The 20,128-nt window shown below is 41.0% G+C and overlaps 1 protein-coding gene and 1 non-coding gene across 2 annotated transcripts in view; both read right to left on the reverse strand.

Moving 5' to 3' along the window:
• The window catches only part of SYT16 (synaptotagmin 16), a 220,500-nt gene that overhangs the window by 168,341 nt on the left and 32,031 nt on the right, over positions 1 to 20,128 (reverse strand). The gene's annotated exons all lie outside the window — the stretch shown is intronic.
• Positions 15,541 to 15,612, reverse strand: TRNAG-CCC (transfer RNA glycine (anticodon CCC)). The gene has a single exon. It is a non-coding gene; the product is annotated as a tRNA-Gly (tRNA).

Raw genomic sequence — 20,128 nt, forward strand, 5'->3', positions numbered from 1 at the left:
TTTAGAGACACAAATGCTCTAGCAATGCAGTACATAAACCTAAGATATTGGAGACCAACCTTCGCTGTAAATTTAGGGGCCAAAGCCAAAAAGTACTGTTGGTCACATGTTAAATCAAGTCAATCTTGCTTGTGCCCAAGCATCACTAATGCAAATATTCTCTCCTAAAACATTTAAAATCCAGAAAGAGGAAGAACAGGTGGTGGTTAGAGCAGAAAAACCCTAGCAGATAATCTATTGAATTCAACCTTATTTTAAATACGAGGATGCTGTGGAATGGGGAGGTTTAATAACTGTCCAAGGCCCCTTAGCCAATGGTGGTGTCAGACTTCCAAGTTAATATTCCTTCCACACACACCCCTTTCTGAATCTCTCCTCACCCACCAGTGTGCATTCTCTCCTACACACAACACACACGCTATCAGTACTGTCCATCTCTCAACGTGGAATTTCAAATGCTAATATTTTCTCTCTCCAGGGACTCCAAACTGTTTTTCTATGCTGCCAAACCTGTGAGGCTAGCAAGCAGGTTGGGCCCACAAACTTCACAAAAACCAGCTTCACAAGTTTTCACAGACATGCACCGCGTATAGCTGGAAGAACTGACTACATACAGAATAACCAGAAGCTTCTGCACTGGCAGTTCCTGGACCGCCCATCTTTCGGGCCTCAGAATGAATAGGAAAGCAGAGCTAAGCCAACTCTGATATGTTCAGTATGAGAATGTTTCATAGACAGTTAGCAATGTTCTTGCTCCATGATAAACCGTGGATGCTCCCAACACTCCAATTGTCGCTAATGACTACGTACAAGGACGTGTCAGACTTGAGTCTATTAAATCACCTTTCTTCCTGCAAGAGAGAGTGCTTGGGATGTGCTTTTATCCATATTTATGTACTTATCCTTGTTCTCATGTCCCTGCTGAGGTATATGTGTGAGCTGGCCCCAGAAGGAAGCAACGCTAAGCTCTTAACCCAAGTTATTAAAAAATAACCAGACGCCTCCAGTGTGCCTTTGAACAGAGAGAGTAGCCAATATCTACAGACATGAGAGGGTCTCTAAGTAAAGGAAGAAGCTTTGCGAATGAGAATAAAATGTAATTGCCACCACCTGCCCCTGTCAATCCCCAGAACACTGGGCTTCTCACCTAGACGTAAAAGAAGCAGGTGTTCTCAAATGCCAGACTGCGTTGCCATGGGATTTTTGATGATTATGGATCACTAATCCTTTTATATGGCCTCCCTCCCAGCTAGGTATTCAGACACACCTAAGGGAGGCTCACGTAGCTCAAAGCCCTGTGCCAAGTTCAAAAGAAATTTAAAAGTTGGCACCAGCATTGGAGGCAAAAGTTTGGTTATCTCCTTTGTTCCTACCAATTACTACTCAGCAGTTTTCTAGCACCAACTTCCCTTAAGGCCCCTAAATGTTCATTCCTTTCTCTGGTCATAGGAGGGAAAAGCAAAGCAGCTCTTTTGCAGGTCCAGCCACCATCACTTCTCTCCTTCCCAGGCACCCTTAACCACCTCCAACCTCTGATGAGCTCCTGCCTTCAGTTTCTCCGTTTCCCGTGATGGTCAGGTAAACTTATTTGACAATAAGGGGTTTAAATTCCAACAATAAAAGAGTTTCAATTTTAAATGAAACAAACTTTTACTAGGTCAAAGAGCACATCCCCACCTATTACAATTTTTACACTAATTTTAGAGAAAACCATCCTCCCTCCCCAGAACACCAAGGTAACAAAGGAATTGCTCAGGACAATCAACTCACCAGCTCTCTGGAACATTCACAAGTTAAACGAGGCAAGGTATTTCCTCAAGAACCTTGATTCAATAATTACTTTGAAAAAAGCACCTCAAACTCCCCTTCTTCTTCTAACACTGAATTATCAGGGTATTTGTCCTTCTTGAGGTTAAGAATATGAACGACTGCACAGAACTGCAGCTTCCACCTAGAAGGAGTGATGGAAAGCTAGCTGCTTACTTGAGTGTGAGAATCACCAAAAGAATGTTTGCTAAAGAGGAGTAGAGAAACTGGTCTGACTCACCACGAGAGCTGTTAGAAACTTCTGCCTTAGTAACTCAACAGTTCACTTGTCTTTTTATTCGTGCAAATACATAACCACCTGTTCAGCGGCATTAGTAGTTCTCTCTTTATGGGACAATTATCTTGCTAATAAATTTGCTACAAATTATTATTCATTTGCTATCACATTGTAAGTAATTATTCCCTTTAGGGAACAGATGTGATTTGCTGCCCTGACTAAATCCAGACTCTGGCCATAAATATTTCGGTTAATCGTAAAAAGTGCTTTGTTTCTCTTATTTATTGTAGATGCCTATAGCAAATGCAAGAGCACAGCCGGGATTCTGATGAAGACAAAAATGCCTAGTTTCCGCGAATTTCGTAATCTGGAATAAAAATACATTATTTCTTGCTCACTTCTTCACTGACTTGCTCTATATAGCTCCAGGCTGAGATGTAGCGTCCTGAAATTGAAAGCCTAGAGGGTTACAGAAGCTACAAATTATTATGTTTTTTCTGGTAGAACAGTGAAGCCAGATGCAATATCTGAACTGTTACCCTATGAAAACTGACCATTTGACTTTTTCTGAGATGAAGGACCATTGTTGCTGAGTTATAGCAGATTTTAAATATTCCCACTTCGATACAAGAAGATTCATAAAATTGCAATTGAGTTGTTTACAGAATGCATGATTTATCAATTATTCTTAAATATAAAATAAAGAAAACTGGTATTTTATTGTGCATATACTTTTAAAAAAACAAAAACATAGAAACTCAGGGTTGAAGAAGACCTCAAAACTGTGGTTCTTGGGTGGTGTGACGGTGGCTCAGTGGCGGAATTCTCACCTGCCATGTCGGAGACCCAGGTTTGATTCCTGGTGACTGCTCATGCAAAAAAAAAAAAAAAGTGGTTCTTAACTGTAAGGCTAAGAATTCCCTTTGAAATTGATGAAAGCTCTGAACCCTCTCCCAAAAAAAAATTCACATAGAAATGAAATTTTGTGAATGCATTCATAAAATTTACTAACTGATTGTTCTGGTTTGCTAGCTGCCGGAATGCAATATACCAGAAACAGAATGGCTTTTAACAAGTGGAATTTAATAAGTTGCTAGTTTACAGTTCTAAGGCCGAGAAAATGTCCCAATTAAAAGGAAAACGGTAGACATGCCCAATCAAAGGCATCCGGGGAAAGATACCTTGGTTCAAGAAGGCCGATGAAGTTCAGGGTTTCTCTCTCAGCTGGAAGGGCACATGGCGAACATGGCAGCATCTGCTGGCTTTCACGTGGCTCTCCCAAAAGGGGACTCTCTCCAAAATGTTCCCTCTTTTAAAGGATTCCAGCAAGCAACTCCACCTTCAGTGGGTAGACACACACCTCCATGGAAATCATCTAATCAAAAGTTACCACCTACAACTGGGTGGGTCACATCTTCATAGAAACAATCAAAATGCTCCCACCCAGCAATATTGAATGAGGATCAAAGGGCATGGCTTTTCTGGGGCCTGCCACAGATTCGGACGGGCACACTGATGCTGTTTAAAATCCACCCAAAAAGCAATTCGAAATCTTCAAACCTGAAGTTAAGAATTTCTGCTTCAGAGGTAATATCTATTCTGTTAGAACTATCAAAACATTTGTGTGCTACCTCACCATCCATCTTACTAGGGCTAAACCACTTGTTCCAACACTAACCTTTAACCTAGTTAATAAGCCACTTTCCAGCCCTAGGGCAGAAACTTCTTCTAACATTGATGTCTCCTGAATTTTTTGTAAGTCACAACTTGCTATTGACTCATATTGAGTTCCCAGGTCAATTAAAACTACTAAATCTTTTACACATCTACTGCTAAGTCAAGTCACGCACCGTACCTTAAAATTCATTTTTCATTTGTTCATATAGTCGATGCATTTTTATCAATCCCTTACCATGTGCCAAACACATTCTAGGGATACGGCCAGCACTGAGATGGAAAAAGTCCTTGCCCTCACAAAGTTCACACAAGGGTCCAGCACAATCTGAATCATAGCTCTGGTCCTAGGATTTCCACGTTTTCCATTCTTGTGAAATCTCTATCTTTTCCTCAGGATAAAGCACCAGTCATTTGTGGGCCCCACAGAGCTTTCAGAGGCTCTGTAAATCCTCCTGGGACTCCACTTTCAAGATGAGAGATTCGGACTCATTCACTTGAAGTAAAGAGTGAGGGGAGACATGATCATTGCATCATATAACATGAGAAGGAAATAAAGTGAAAACATGAAGGACAGTCACAATAACGTCTAACCTGGAGATTGTCCTAAGGAGAGAATACGAAATGTATATATACACAGGAACATTGCATAATTCCACACTCCTAAAAGCCCCGGAATAGAAGAATCCTTCTTCTTCATACGTTAGCTACTTTAGGTCTACGCAGTGCTAACTAGTTAACTGAAATAATTTTGGAAAGTGTTTGTTTTCCACATTTTTACACACTGAGAATATAATTAGCTACTTAAATGCAAATGCTAATATGCCATTTTGCGTCCAAATTGAACACTCTTTGAACAACACAATGTGATATTCTCTATGCCAAGATTTTCTTACACAATCACAAATTAACTAAAATGGACCAAAGAGATTCTATCCTTTCTGCCAAGAAGTTTTCTTTCCAGACTTAACATTTTCAAATCTAAACATGAAAATGCAATCCAGGTATAAACAGCGGAGAGGAGGGGAAAGAAGGAGAATAGGACAAACGACTGAGAAGCATCTTAATGTCAGAATATGCTAGGTTACCATCCTAGTGACTACAAATCACACTCACTATCGGTACTTTCCTTCTTCGTATCAGTGGTGCCACCGGTTTTTAGCTAGGCCAGTGGCTGTCCCGGAATAAACATTTCTCAGTTCCTTCAACAATTAGGAGAGGCCACATGACTCAGGACCGACCCATCAATGCAAACACAAGCTTTCTGGGCAACCGTGAGAGGTGCTGGGGATGATGAAGCAACAAGAGGCGAAGGAATTGGGTGGCTAATGATCAAGAAGCCTGTATCGTGGCTCTCTGGACTTTGCTTAAGTAAAAGAGAAATAAATTCCTCACCTGTCCAAGGCACTGTAATTTCGAATTTGCTGTCACTTGGAGTTGAATTTAACCCTGACTGACATATCTACCTTAGTTAATCCACACCACACCCCTAGTAGGCAGGTATACTCATCGCTATTTTACATAATAAAAACTGAAGGCCATCTCCGGCAGGTCTCTTCTATGCAAGAGAATCCCCTACATGAAAAAGAAAACCAGGTAGTGTGAGGAACAAAAGGCATAGCTTGGAGCAAAGCATAGGTGACGACACTAGCTACATTGTCATAAAAAAAATTTTATATATAGAATTTTGAGAGCTTGATACTCAAACTCGATGCAGGTACTTGATTTAAAACTGAATAGGAAATGCACCCTAGTTCTGAGCACAGAACAGATTGGTTACTCATATGGTGAGCAACCGCCACCACTACTGATAGACACCTCAACTCTTCTGTTAAGCTGCAGTAAAGTTTCTGAGCCTCGTCTTTCCTCCAAAAGACAATTCTACACCCCACATTCCACAGTTACATCGTCTCTCTATGGTGACCACCAGGCATCAGCTGCATTTGAAGGTCTCAAATGCCCTTAAATATTCTCAAAGATCCACTCACCATTAGGGGTTATGGAATGCTTTGGTTTAATCATCTCAGTAAATAAACTGCACCCAAAGGACCCTACCCACCGCCCCACTTCCTCAGTCCCTCCTTTTGTACCTCTCTGTGGTCCCCAACACAGCGGTAGATAGAGCTGAGGGTGTCAAAAACATTCATTTGGAAAGATTATCTAATAAGCAGGAATCACCACCTCATCTTTTTATGTTAAAATAATTTCAGCATCTTCATGTCCCTTTCCTTCCTTCCTGATTCAGCATGGACTTCCATACACAGCATCATAAAGACCGTGAAAGGGGGTCTGTCATATTTCATTTGTAAAACTTAACTTTGCTTGGGGCGGGTCACGGCGGCTCAGCAGGCAGAGTTCTCCCCCGATATGCCAGAGACCCAGATTTGATTCCTGGTGCCTGCTCATGCAAAAATAATAATAATAATAATAACTTTACTTGGCTAAGAGTTAACTTTCAAGAGACGCTATTCATTTCTCCAAACAGAGAAGTTTGACCACAGTTCAAACTATAATTCCCAAATAACCCAATTATAGTGCTAATGAAGAATGTTGCCTTATAATGATTTTTGTCAACAAGGCTTTGAGAGGTCAAATTCCTATTAATAATATATTAATTTTGAAACTTTATAAAGATGAGACAGCATGATTTTTAAGAACTTTAGAAAACATTCAAAATACTTGATAGTTAAATTGTGCCAAACATTAAAGCTGAAAATTCCTGTTCATTTGTCAGACATAGACATTTAACTGTACAACAGCCCCATAACTGCATGAATAGCTTTCCCCTGGGTCACACTGGGGTACCTAGCTGGAGACAAATGCACAACACATGGCTCAAAGTATGTACCCTCACTCACTGGTGGAAACTCAGGAAGGGATTGTCATCTAGTGGTGAGGTCAGGAAGTAAAAGATTTGGGAAAGAAACCTTTCAGTTTCCTGGACTCTTTACAATAAACCAAGATCAATGCAGTTCAAGATATACGGCATTTTTTGGAAAAGAAAAATGTAAAAAAAAAAAAAAAAAGGGCCCCTAGATGTTATTAATATATTTCCTATGAATCAATTTGGTGCTGTCGTTTCCCTACTTTGTGGCCCAAGTAACAGGAATAGTTGCTACTCAAAAAACTTTCTATAAAACTAAAAATTCACAAAGACAATTCTCTTACAGCCTACCAGAATGAGCAGAAAGAATGGTAGGCAAATGATCAGTTTCGACACCACCAAAAGAGTTTATAAAGCATTTCTTTACATATGGTACTAGATGGGGCCCAGGTGTGCTCTTTGTTGTGAAAAGGCTCAATCTGTGATGCTGTTATGATGAATAATAGAAACTATCGTGTAGTGGTTATTAAATATGTGCCAGATACTCTCATTTAAGAATCACAGGAACCTTAAATTCAGTTTAAACACAAGAAAAGAAACTCACATAAGTATGTCTAAGAGAAAAATCAGCAACTATTTTTCTTTTTGCATGGGCAGGCACCGGGAACCGAACCCGGGTCTCCAGCACAGGAGGTAAGAACTCTCCCCCTGAGCCACCGTGGCCCGCCCTCAGCTACTATTTTATCAGAGGTAAGCTGTGCGCCCAGATCCATCTGCTCCAAAGCCACGTGCAGGGTAGCTTTCCTGGGTTAGACAAGCAATGCAGAAACAGAGACGTCAAGCAAAATGGTTCTTGTGTGGCTCCTGAGTCCCTTGCTCTAATCAACAAAACTACAGAGGCTCAGAGAAACAACTCCCAACCTAAGGTGACACTACACAAAATGGAATTCAGCCAGCTAAGGAAAAAACCAGGAATGGATATGCAGACGGGGCAGACGTAAAATTAAATATTGACACTGCCTACACAGCAAAGGTTATGAAGAACATGGAAGTTTCCTGTGAGTGAAAATGAGATTGAGAAAACGGTCCCCTCCCTTATGACTAGCTGCAGAGAACTTCTTGGGAAGTTTCAGGACTGCCAGAAGGAGGAGGTGGCTAATTAGTGTGCTGGGGAGGGAGGCTATAAAAGGGGGAGGGGAGCCCTCCCGTTCAGTCACGGCTTACAGGCAGGAGGGCACCCGTCATCTGAAGGCGCCAAAGGAGAACTGACCAAGTGGTCACAGCCCTGACTGCCCCAAACACCAACACAGGCGCCCAGATCCCACTCTCAGAGGTTCCGAGGTTGCAGGTCAGCCCCTCAAATTTGCATTTAATTATCTTTGAAGTTCCATGGGTGACTCTGATACATAGCCAGGGCTAAGAAACATCGGATTCAACTAGTAGGAAGGAAGAAGATTGGGCATGACCAGTAGGGTTTGTCTGAGGCCTAAAAAAGAGTGATAATGTGGGATCTGAGTCAAAGGCCAATGGGGCATCCCAAGGAAGAGAACATGCCGCTACGGGAACACAAGCATTGTGATAATAGCTAATCAAAATGGGAGCATGTATTTTGTTTAACAAGCAAGTTTTTTCTATGCTTACACTGCCAGCCTCTTTGCTAGCTGCTGAGAGAACAAGGATGAGTAAGCCAGGCAGGGAGAAGCGAAAAACATGGAGTTAAATATCACGTGAACTGCCAAGGCGGAAGTGAGCAGAGAGGGCTGGGGGGACACAGCAGAGGGGCCCGTGGTCAGCCTCAGGCTCCAGGAGAGTTCCCTGGAAACAAGCCCGAGGCTGGTTAGTCAGATGGCCTGGTAGCTAAGAACCACAAAGGTTCAAATTCCAGCCCTAACCCTTCACTGCTTTGTAAACTTAGGCAGGTAACTCAACCTTTCTAGGCCTCAATTTTTTCATCTGTAAAGTAGAAATAAAAATAGTACCTATTTCAGGGAGATGTTATGAAGATTAAAGCTTAGAAGAGCGCCTGGCACGTACAGCAAATAATCATACAATTATTTATAATTTAATACATTATTTATAACTTTATATTGCTGAATAGAATAATGAATACTTATTCAACCACTGAGTGACTGAATTCAACAATTTATGGGTGAGGGGAATCAGGAGGAGGGGCGTTGAGAATGTGAAATGTCTGCAATGTCTGTGGGACACTCAAGGAAAGGAATCTTCTAGGCCCTTGTAGATGCCAGTCTAGAGACAGATCTGAACTGGAGATACAAACATGAGAGTCAGCTGATGGCTGAATCGTGGAAATGGATGAGATCATCCAACAAGAGAGTGAGAACCAGCAGAAAGAACAAGTCCTAAACAGCCCCAACACTTAGAAATCCGTAGAGAAAGAGGAGCCAGCAAAGGAAAAATGGAAGGAGCAACCAGTACGGTAGAAGCAAAACCAGGTACCTGTTAACCAGATAAATGAGAGGCCAAGGAACCAGGGTCAGCAAAGGTACAGGGGTGGAAACAGGAGTGGGGATAGGGTAGAAATGACACATTTTGCTACCACCTGAGCATAAACTGAGAGATGAAGATTGAGATACAATCAAGCTAGATAGTGATAAACTTCATGTACCAATTCAAGGCATAGGGGTGATTAAGAGGCTCAGGGAGGACTTAACCAGAACAGAGATCTGGCCAGGTGTACATACAGGAACAAGGTATACACACTGGAACAAGGTATGCACACTGGAATAAGGTATGCACACCGGAATAAGGTATGCACACCGGAACAAGGTATGCACACTGGAACAAGGTATGCGCACTGGAACAAGGAATACACACTGGAACAAGGTATGCACACTGGAATAAGGTATGCACACTGGAATAAGGTATACACACTGGAATAAGGTATGCACACTGGAACAAGGGATGCACACTGGAACAGGTATGCACACTGGAACAAGGAATACACACTGGAACAAGGGATGCACACTGGAACAAGGGATGCACACTGGAAGAAGGTATGCATACTGGAACAAGGTATACACACAGGAACAAGGGATGCACACTGGAACAAATTAAAGACACTTGACAAGGTATGCACACTGGAACAAGATATACACACTTGAACAAGGTATACACACTGGAACAAGGGATGCACACAGGAACAAGGGATGCACACTGGAACAAGGTATGCACACAGGAACAAGGGATGCACACTGGAACAAGGTATACACACTGGAACAAGGTATACACACTGGAACAAGGGATGCACACTGAAACAAGGTATACACACTGAAAAAAGGGATGCACACTGGAACAGGGGATGCACACTGGAATAAGGTATGCACACTGGAACAAGGTATGCACACTGGAACAAGGTATACACACTGGAACAAGGTATCCACACTGGAACAAGGTATACACACTGGAACAAGGAATACATACAGGGACAAGGGATGCATACTGGAACAGGTATGTGCACTGGAACAAAGTGTGCACACTGGAACAAGGTATCCACACTGGAACAAGGGATGCACACTGGAACAAGGTATACACACTGAAAAAAGGGATGCACACTGGAACAAGGTATACACACTGAAAAAAGGGATGCACACTGGAACAAGGTATACACACTGGAACAAGGAATACATACAGGGACAAGGGATGCATACTGGAACAGGTATGTGCACTGGAACAAAGTGTGCACACTGGAACAAGGTATCCACACTGGAACAAGGGATGCACACTGGAACAAGGTATACACACTGAAAAAAGGGATGCACACTGGAACAAGGTATACACACTGAAAAAAGGGATGCACACTGGAACAAGGTATACACACTGGAATAAGGTATACACACTGGAACAAGGTATACGTACTAGAATAACATATACGTACTGGAACAAGGTATGCACACTGGAACAAGGGATGCACACTGGAACGGGTATGCACACTGGAACAGGTATGCGCACTGGAACAGGTATGCACACTGGAACAAGGGATGCACACTGGAACAAGGTATCCACACTGGAACAAGGAATACACACTGGAACAAGGTATGCATACTGGAACAAGGGATGCACACTGGAACAGGGATGCGCACTGGAACAAGTTATACACGCTGGAACAAGGTATATGTACTGGAATAAGGTTTACATACTGGAACAAGGGATGCATACTAGAACAAGGGATGCATACTGGAACAAGGGATGCACACTGGAATAGGTATGCACACTGGAACAAGGGATGCACACTGGAACGGGTATGCACACTGGCCAGCTTATTCTGGCTGCTTGTGGCTGAGGTCCATTGTAGGAAGGATAACAATCCCCTGCCACCCCCAAGCTGTCCTGGCCTGCGGATATATTAGGTGACACGGTAAAAGGGAGGTGTGGTTGGAAATGGAATTAAGGTTGCTAATAAAGTGACCTTAAAATAAGGAAATTCTCCTGGATTACCCAGATAAGATCAATGCAGACACAAACAGTCCTTCAAAGCTGAAGGTGGAATCAGAAGAGAGAACCACAGAGACGTCAGCATGAGAAGGATTCGACCCACTATGTTGACTTTGGAAATGGAGGAAGAGAGCCATGAGCCAAGGAATGTAGGCAGCGTCTAGGAACTGGATAAGGCAAGGAATCAGATTTCCCCCTAGAGCCCTACTGACTCCTTGATTTTAGTCCAATGGGACCCATTTGAACTTCTGATCTACACAACTGTACGATAAAAAATTTGTTTTGTTAAGCCCCTAAATCTATGATAACTTGTTACGGCAGTGATGGGAAACCAATGCAATGTCCTTTAGAGGTAAAATATTGGAAGCAAAAAAAGAAAAACAATTAGAAGTCATTAGTGCACTAGTGCAGAGACCTGATAGCAAAGGTCTCTCCGGGGACACCAGGAGCAGGGAATGGAAGAGAATGGCACCTCTCTGAGTGTGATGGTCAGGTGCAGGTGTCAGCTTGGCCAGGAGATGGTGCCCAGCTGTCTGGTCAAGGAAGCACTGGCCTAACTATAACTGCAAGGACATTTTGTGGGCTTCAATCATTAGTCAGTTCAACATATGTATGGCTATTTACATCTATGATCATCTAAGGGAAGTGTCTTCCACAATGAGAGCGTCTAATCAGCTGGATTTCATCCAATCAATCCAAGACTCTTAAGGGAGAGATGACAGCTTCAGCAGCCAGAAGGAACTTTGTCTCTACTTCAGCCACCCAGCTTCTCCCGGGGACTGCATCGAAGGCCATGATGGGTGTTGCCAGCCCGTGACCTGCCCTGTTGTATTTGGACTCAGACAGCCCCACAGTTGCATGAGAGCTTTTTATAAAATCTCATATTTATGGACTCCTCCTATTTGTTCCCTTTCCCTAGCGAGCCCTGACTAATACACTGAGTACCTACTGTTTACCTGTTCTTGTGTTATCAGCACATTCCTATCAGATTAACAAGTAGGTCTCTTTATGGAACATGTATTTCAACAAAGTTTGGATATATCCCCATTGCAGAGAACTTGCAAAATGAATTGACTTGGAACCTCCTGACTAAGAAACCTTAAAAGAGTGGTCACCCATCTTCATGAACTTTTATAACTTCACCACAGGAGTTACCTTTCCTTCTATGAATACTCCCTTTATGTTGAGTTCAATATCATATTATTTTCAAAACTTTGACAAATGTTTCTCGAATTCCTGATTCTCTCCCCTACATTTCTCCAGAACTTAGAAATGCTTTGCCTATATGCTTGCAATACTAATAATTTCCTCTCTCAGGAGCCACCTTCTGTTTATTCTTTTCACGCAAAAAATTCATATTCAATACATAAAAATTAGAACACAAACAAGCAAAGGGAAAAAAGAAGGTAAATCATCCACACCCTAGAGATAATCATTTTTTTTTTACGTTTTCAGAGGTGTCTGAGAAATGTATACTAATATTTATGCCGTCGAATGTATTTTTAATGGAACAACACTCTTCCAAAACATTGTATTTTTCCCACCAGGCAACATAGCTTTCCGTGAATATAAATATACATTTCAAACAGACCTCTTGAAGGAAACTAGGTATTTCAACATAAGGATATAACATCATTTATTTACTCAGTCCTCCATTAAAGGACATTTGGCTTTGTTTTTCCTTTATCCCCCAACTTCTGTGATCTCCTTCATCCATTTTTTCATCCTACTGTTCAGTCATCACCACCTTTTGCTTTTATGCCAGCTATGCGGCAGTATGTGGCTCCTGCTTTCATGCCTGCCAGGGGTGGGTGCTCTGACTCCAGGCCGCCATATCTTCCCCGTCTGATTAACCACTCAGTTCTCTGGAACCTGTCTATCCAGCACTACCCTGCATTATATGAAGACAAAAGTCTGTTCAAAGCAGAACAAAAACTCGACCTTTGCCAATTATGTTAATAAGTAGAGACCAGTGAGATAAATATTTTTTTCAGGATATATCTGAAAAAAGTGTTATCAGTCTGAAAATTCCTCACTGCCGAAACTTTGGTTACAAAGGCTGCAAAGTTTACAGCTTTATCACTATTTATAGTTCGTAGCTCTGGGATTATTTATAATAAGGAAACCTCGCTATCTAATAGTCTTGACTCTCAATTGCAAGGAACAAAAACGTCAACTCAAGTAGCTTTAAATAAGTTTTTTAAAAACAAAGTTAAAAAGTTGTGTCACACACTGTTGAATCATTCTATTGATATTTCTGTTGGTCTCCAGTGTCATGGAGCAGCTAAAAGAAAAACCGAAGAATCGTGGAACTGTAACCCACAACAAACTTAAAAATTTGCTCTCTAGGGGGCGCAAGTATAGTTCGGTGGTTGAAGTCCCCCCTGCCATGCGGGAGACCCAGGTTTGATTCCCAGTCCATGTACTTCCCAAAAAACAAACAAACAAAAATAAGCCCAAAAAAAAAAATTCAACAAACAGTGCTGCAATAATGGGATACACGTATGGAAAAATAATGAAAATTTATTGTTTTATATATATGTTATATTTCACAATTTTTAAAAAGTTGTGTCAGACAACTTAAAATCAGATATGGTCGGTTCCAGATAGCCAGATGACATCAGGAAACTCTTTCGTGACCTCTTGGCTCTGCTTTTTATTGTGTTGGCTTTACTTTCAGCTAAGGAGCGTTCCCCAAGAAGGTAGCAACAGGCTTCTATACTTATAGCTCCAAGTCCAGTAAAAGATATTTCAGGAAAAATGTCTTATAACTGGCTGTGATTAGACTACTATCCATAGTCATGTATTTGTGTCTTCACCTATCCCTGTTGTCCAGAGGATAGCCAGGCTCCTTGAGTTAATTAAAGATAGATCACCAGGCCTCCAATGCTATGTACTAAGTGTAGTCAAAGATATTGGGTACAATTAACAGAAGGAGGGAAATGGATGCCATGTAAGCAAAATAATAGTCATCAATGCAAGAATGGAACCCTCCGAGATAGTGGGCATAACTTGCTGGGATCAAAAACCTCTCTGAAAAAAAATAATAATAATACAGATAAAAATTAAATAAATAATAGGAGGGAAAGAGTTAAAAAATGGGTAGATGGAAATACTAATGGTCAATGAGAGGGAAGGGTAAGGTGTACGGGATGTATGAGTTTTTCCTTTTTCTATTTATTTATTTTTCTGGAGTGATGCAAATGTTCTAAAAATGATCATGGTGATGAATATAGAAATATGTGATGATAAAAAAAAAACACCTCTCTGAGACTCTTATATAAGCTCTCCCACAAGTGATGAACAAAAGCACACTCAAATGCACAACATTTGGCATACAATACATCCGTGGTTCGGAAATTTATTTCCGGCACAGAGGCAGACTATAAAAGCACCCTTACAAAAACTTGTGTTTCTCACTCATTTTTCACGCAAAAGTTAAAAATGGGTATTTCCTGAACAATGAACAAAATAAATCCAAATTTTGCCCCCTCCCCCCCAAAACTACTCAAAACTAAATTTCAATCAAAAGTTTGCATTGTTTCACTTGAATAAGAAGTTAAAATTATGAAATGGTTTTGAAATAGAATTTAGATCATCTTTAATATTTCAGCAAATTTTCATTTTCATAGCAGCTAGTCCGGGAAAAGATGACTAGTAAAGATAAGCAACAGCAAAGAATCAAAGCATCTGTATTTCACCTTGATAGACAAATTCGTACCAAGGAACAAATCATATTCCAAGATTGGGCAGAATTCATGTTGTGCCATTTCCTTTGTCCTCAAAGCTATGAGATCATCTTTGGCAAACACTGAATCATTGATGCACTGACGTCACTAGGAAAGGATTAATAATCCATGCTTTAATTTAAAAGTCTTCCAAGTAGAAGCAACCTTCAAATGAGTTCTGCAGTGCTTCCAGAAGTTTGCAGATTTCTGCTCATAGGAAAATCAACTGACAAGGCCTAGTCATCCTGGACTCAAGCACACAGGGCCAGTTTTTCCAGCCCTGGAATTCATGTGAATATTACTTCCTCTATATTGGCAATTTGATCAAAACCAATTATCTATCAGGAAGAGTGTTGGGAAATAAAAATATACACCCCATTCAAATTTCATATACATGCACTCACACCCACACACATTTATATATTTGAAAAGTAAACCAATCAAGGGGTGCGCGGGTGGTTCTCTGGTAGAATGACTGTCTTTCATGTGGGAGACCGGGTTCGATTCCTGGACCATGCACCCCCCAAAAAAAACAAAAGAAAGAAAAGTAAACCAATAAAGAATGCCCTCCTGTCAAATGGTTCTAAGTGGGTTTTAAAATGAGGAACTTCAAAAATTCGACGTCTAGAAATTCAAAGAATTTCTGGCAGTAGGGAATTTCATTGTGGTCTTATTTCATGGCAAAATCATTTCTGAAGGTGGTGGTTCTGAGCCCTGATTCTGACTAAGCTGGCCACTTTTTACAGGGGTAGACAGGACTTTGTTCAAACTGTAAATACATAAATTTCACCCAATACTTTTTTTGGGGGGTGGGGCGCATGGCCCAGGAATCGAACCCAGGTCTCCAGCATGGGAGGCAAGCATTCTAACCACTGAACCACCCGTGCACCCCAATACTTTTTTTTTACTTTTTTTTACTTTGGCATGGGCAGGCGCTGGGAACCCCCCGATACTTTTTTCATCATTCATTCAAGAACTATTTATCGAGCACTTTCTATGTTCCACAGTTCTAGGTAGCAGGAATACAGGAGTGACAAGAGGGAAGACATTGCTCTCATGTAATTTATATTGTAAGATAGATTTTTTACTTAGCCTTTATGTGTGGATGTATGTTTACATAAGCACACACAGATATGTATGTGTGTACACAAACATACGCATACACGCTATACACACAAACACACACTGGGATGGAGGATTAATGAGCAAATCAATACATAACATAGAGCTATTGAGAAGTGCTCTGTGTTAGCACTCAGAGACTCTGCCTCAGCTCTCCATTTCCACAACGAGGGAACACTGTAGACTCATTCTACCCCTATTCCTTCCTGTCCAAACGGGTGAATTCCCTGAAGGTGTTAAGAGATGAGCGTGCATGACTCATTCCTTCTGACCTCCCCTGGTCTGCTCTCTGCCACACAGTAAGGGGGGGCCTGAGGTTACCTAGCTGTGCCAGGGATTGGGTGGGAAAGTCTGTCCATTTCAGGGGCAGAGTATTAGCAACAAGCCCTCTTGGCCAAAGATCTAAAACCATGTCCACCCATCAGTTTATCAGTAATAAGGCTGATATTTTGTTCACCTTGGCACCCTATTTATAAAATTCACCAACGTGACAGCAAAAATGGTGTTCATTTTTGGCTCCCTCGTAACCCCAAATCTATGAAGAAAAAATAAGTAGGTAAAGGGGCAGAGAGTGGCAGGAGTTATTTCTCTAGACTAAGTGATGAGGAGACGAGGAAACAAGGGAGCAACAGGAGGAAATGAGATTGTTTCTGAATCCTACACAACCCTACAAGCCACAGTAAGAATGTGGATCTGATTTGAGGTATGATGTTAAGCCATTTGAGGGCTTTGTACCGTGGCGTAGCAGATCTTACGTCATAGTGTAATTTAGCTTAGGCTCATTTTTGCGGCTGGGTAGAGAATAGACTAGACGGGATAAAGATGGAAGCAGGAAAATTAGTGGGGAGGCTTGCTTATTAGTCCAAGAGAGGGATAACGTGGTTTGGGTCTGGGTGACAGCAGTAGAGGCTGATATATTTTGAAGGTAGAGTCAAAGGCTATGACTGATAAACTGAACATAAGGGGTGAATAAAACGGAAGGGTCAAGGAGAACTCCAAGGTTTACAGCCTCAGAAAACAGATGGTGCCACTTTACACAGCTGGGAAATACTGAAGGAGGAACAGATGGTGGGGAGGACCCCACCCAAGAAGAGATGTTAAGTGGGCCACAGGATAAATGAGTCTAGAGTTGAGATCAAGACTGGAGTTTAAAGTAGGGATTCCCGAGAGTAGGGCATATTCTTATATAGATGCATATAGAATATAGATATGAGATCCCTTTATATAGAAAGCTTTATTCAGCAATGGCATTGCATGCAAAGCTTTTGCTTTACTAAAACAGTAAAACTAGATATGTTTCACTTATGCCTCATCTGGATTCAGAGGCCCACACTTTTCCTTCCAGTTGGAGTTTTACCTGGCAGAAAAACTTTGCTTGGACTTGGGCCTGAGCTTCAGAGAAGCCATGCTGCTTCTCATACATTGAGGTAATGCAATAGAATATTATAGAGAAATGAATGCTCTCCCAAATTCTAACTTCCAATACCATTTCAAAGATGCCAATAGCCTTTAAAGTTTCAAAAAAGAGTCTCCAAAAACAGAAAGACCAGGAGAGGCTATTCCAAGAAATCCCAATAATTTCCTACATTTGCATGCTAAAGAGATATGATCTAGCTACGGATATCCATGACCTGCTTCAGAATAATAGATGTACCAGAAAATCTAGAACTTCTCCCATTACGTGTGGCTTCTGTAGACAAGGCTGTCATGTTGAGTAAATCTAAGGTTTGGCCCAGGCTTTTAAATTGAGTAGGGTGTCTTTCTTATGAAGGAAATCCATTTTTCCCGGTGTATTTTCAGTAGGTACAGGTGCAAGGTCTTCCTTTCAGCTTTATTGTCTCTGAGCTTCCTAAAAAAAAGTGCTACCCAGAGAAGGATGATCCTATTCTCTTTCCTTTGTCACTTTAAGTTTTGGTTAAACTCAATGTAAATGAAGTCTGATATCCAAAATGGTGGTATAATTATAACAGCAGTGCATATTTTCTTTCATTTCACCAATGGAAAATCGTTTAGCTTCAAAGCATGAATGTGGGAGAAGAACTTTATATTGCCTAACAAGATACAACAGCTTTCCATGCCACCTAGCTCTTACTTAGTCTAAACAGAATATGACAACTTTTTTTTCTTAAGGGCGATTTTAAAAGGCATATGATTTTTAAGAAGAAAAAACAATTTTTACATGTTTGGGCCATTTAATAGATCATCTTAGGGCCATTACAGACTAAAACATAAAGTAAATCTTCATACTTCCACGGTAATGAACTGTATTTCCAGAAACTGCCATTCATTCATCCGTTCAACAAATATTTACTGAGCATGTACTATGTACCAGGTGATAAGGCTCTAGGATACAGCAGTGAGCCAAACACAATCCCTATACTCATAAGCTCATGTTTTAGTAGTAGAAACGAATTAGTAGGCAAATAAATATATGCTACATTTTCATGTAGGAACAAGTACTAAGAAGAAAAAATAAGAAGATGATCCCCACACTCTTAAGCTCATGTTTTAGTGGAAGAAACAAACTAGTAATCAAATAAATATATGTTATGTTTTCATGTAGTAACAAACACTAAGAAGGAAAAAAATAACAGTGTAAAGGGGTATAGATAGATTCAAGCTGTCTGCAAGGTGGAGGTATAAGGTGAGGAGTTGTGTTTTGGTTTCCTAGGCTGTTCGAGCAAGTATCATAAAATGGGTTGGCTCAAACAGTGGGAATGTGTTAGCTTCCAGTTTTGAAGCTAAAAGAAAGCCCAAATCAAGGCACCAAGACAGTGCTTTCCCCCTGAAAACCGTCAGGGACTGGTTGCTGGTACATGACAAGGCACATGGTGTGTCTCCTAGTCTCTCCTTTCTCGTCCAGGTTCTGTCAATGTCTCTCTCTCTCTCTCTCTCTCTCTCTCTATCTCATGTCTGAATTCATTCCACTTGTAAAGGACTCTGGTAACCGGATTAAGACCCAAGCTGACTGGGCTGGGCCACACACATCTTAACCGAAGTAACCTCATCAAAAGATCCTACTTGCAGTGGGTTCTCATCCACAGGAGCGGGTTAGATCTCAGGGCATGTTTTTCTGGAGTACACACAAGTTCAGACCACCACAGGTAGTCAGAAGAAAACTTCTCTAAGGATGTCACATTTGAGCCAAGATCTGGAAGATATGAGGGAGAACCAAGACTCCAAATCCTCCAACAGAATTCATCACTCCCTACTTTGTGCTTCTACTACATTTTATAGCTCTAGTCATTTATTTGGCAGCTATTTCTTGAGTAGCTACTATATTCCAGGAGCTCTATTATAGTTAATCCTTTTTCCGTCTGCCCTTACCAAGAGATTGCAATAATAGGGACCAGATCTCATCTTTGTACCTCCTTTAGTGTTTTCTATTGGGAGAAACAGTGTTTGATGGAAAGATGAATGGATGGATATCCCAAAACTAGACCACTTCCAGGAATCAAAAGTGTTATTTTCCTTGCTGCTTCCCCACTCCAGGTTCATCTTCTCTCAGGAGACAGCCAAGGTTACACACTTTCCTCATAGAGCACTCAGCATAATAAATCAGGTTCTGTCTACTGGGAAATAAAGGATTCGAGTAAAAGGAAATCTTTGATTAAAAATGTAGTTCATTATTCATCACTTTTTGCTAGACAGCAAACACAGAGGCCATAAACTTTGTCTTAACTCAATAATTCAAAGAGCTCCCCAAACACAGGGTAATATAAACCGACTCTTTTGAAACTGCACCCAACAAGCGACTCAGTCACAAATACACACAGTGTCACACTTGTGTGTAATGCTGTCAGTGTGACAATAATATTCAGATATCAAGGGCAAAATTAAAATGAGTTTAATAAACCTTTCCAATCTTCCGAATTTTAAAGAAGCCCACATATTCCCTTTTTTTCATGCATAAGTCGATGCTTCTCAGTGCTCAGAGAAGTCTTTTCAATTTAGAGGTATGGTTTGATAAATTCCTAGTCTCCTAGGGTGGAACACACAACCCAGGGAAATAATACCACTCATAACTGATTGATCAAAATTAGTTATAAAATGGTATTAAAGCTTGGAGACATCAATCCCATAATCACACTAGAAGTATACATGACATTAATGAATGTGCAGTTGAATTTTTACCAGCATCCGTCCTAAGGTATGAACCAAATACCTTCTCAACAATTTTTCTGCTTCTATAATCATTTGGTAAATTGTAGCAGTAATACACCTGTTTCCCCCTAACTGTTTTTTGGGCAATACAGATGCTATTCCTCACATAAACCCATG

Source organism: Tamandua tetradactyla, chromosome 12 (genome assembly GCF_023851605.1).
Source record: "Tamandua tetradactyla isolate mTamTet1 chromosome 12, mTamTet1.pri, whole genome shotgun sequence".
In the NCBI taxonomy this organism is placed as follows: Eukaryota; Metazoa; Chordata; class Mammalia; order Pilosa; family Myrmecophagidae; genus Tamandua; species Tamandua tetradactyla.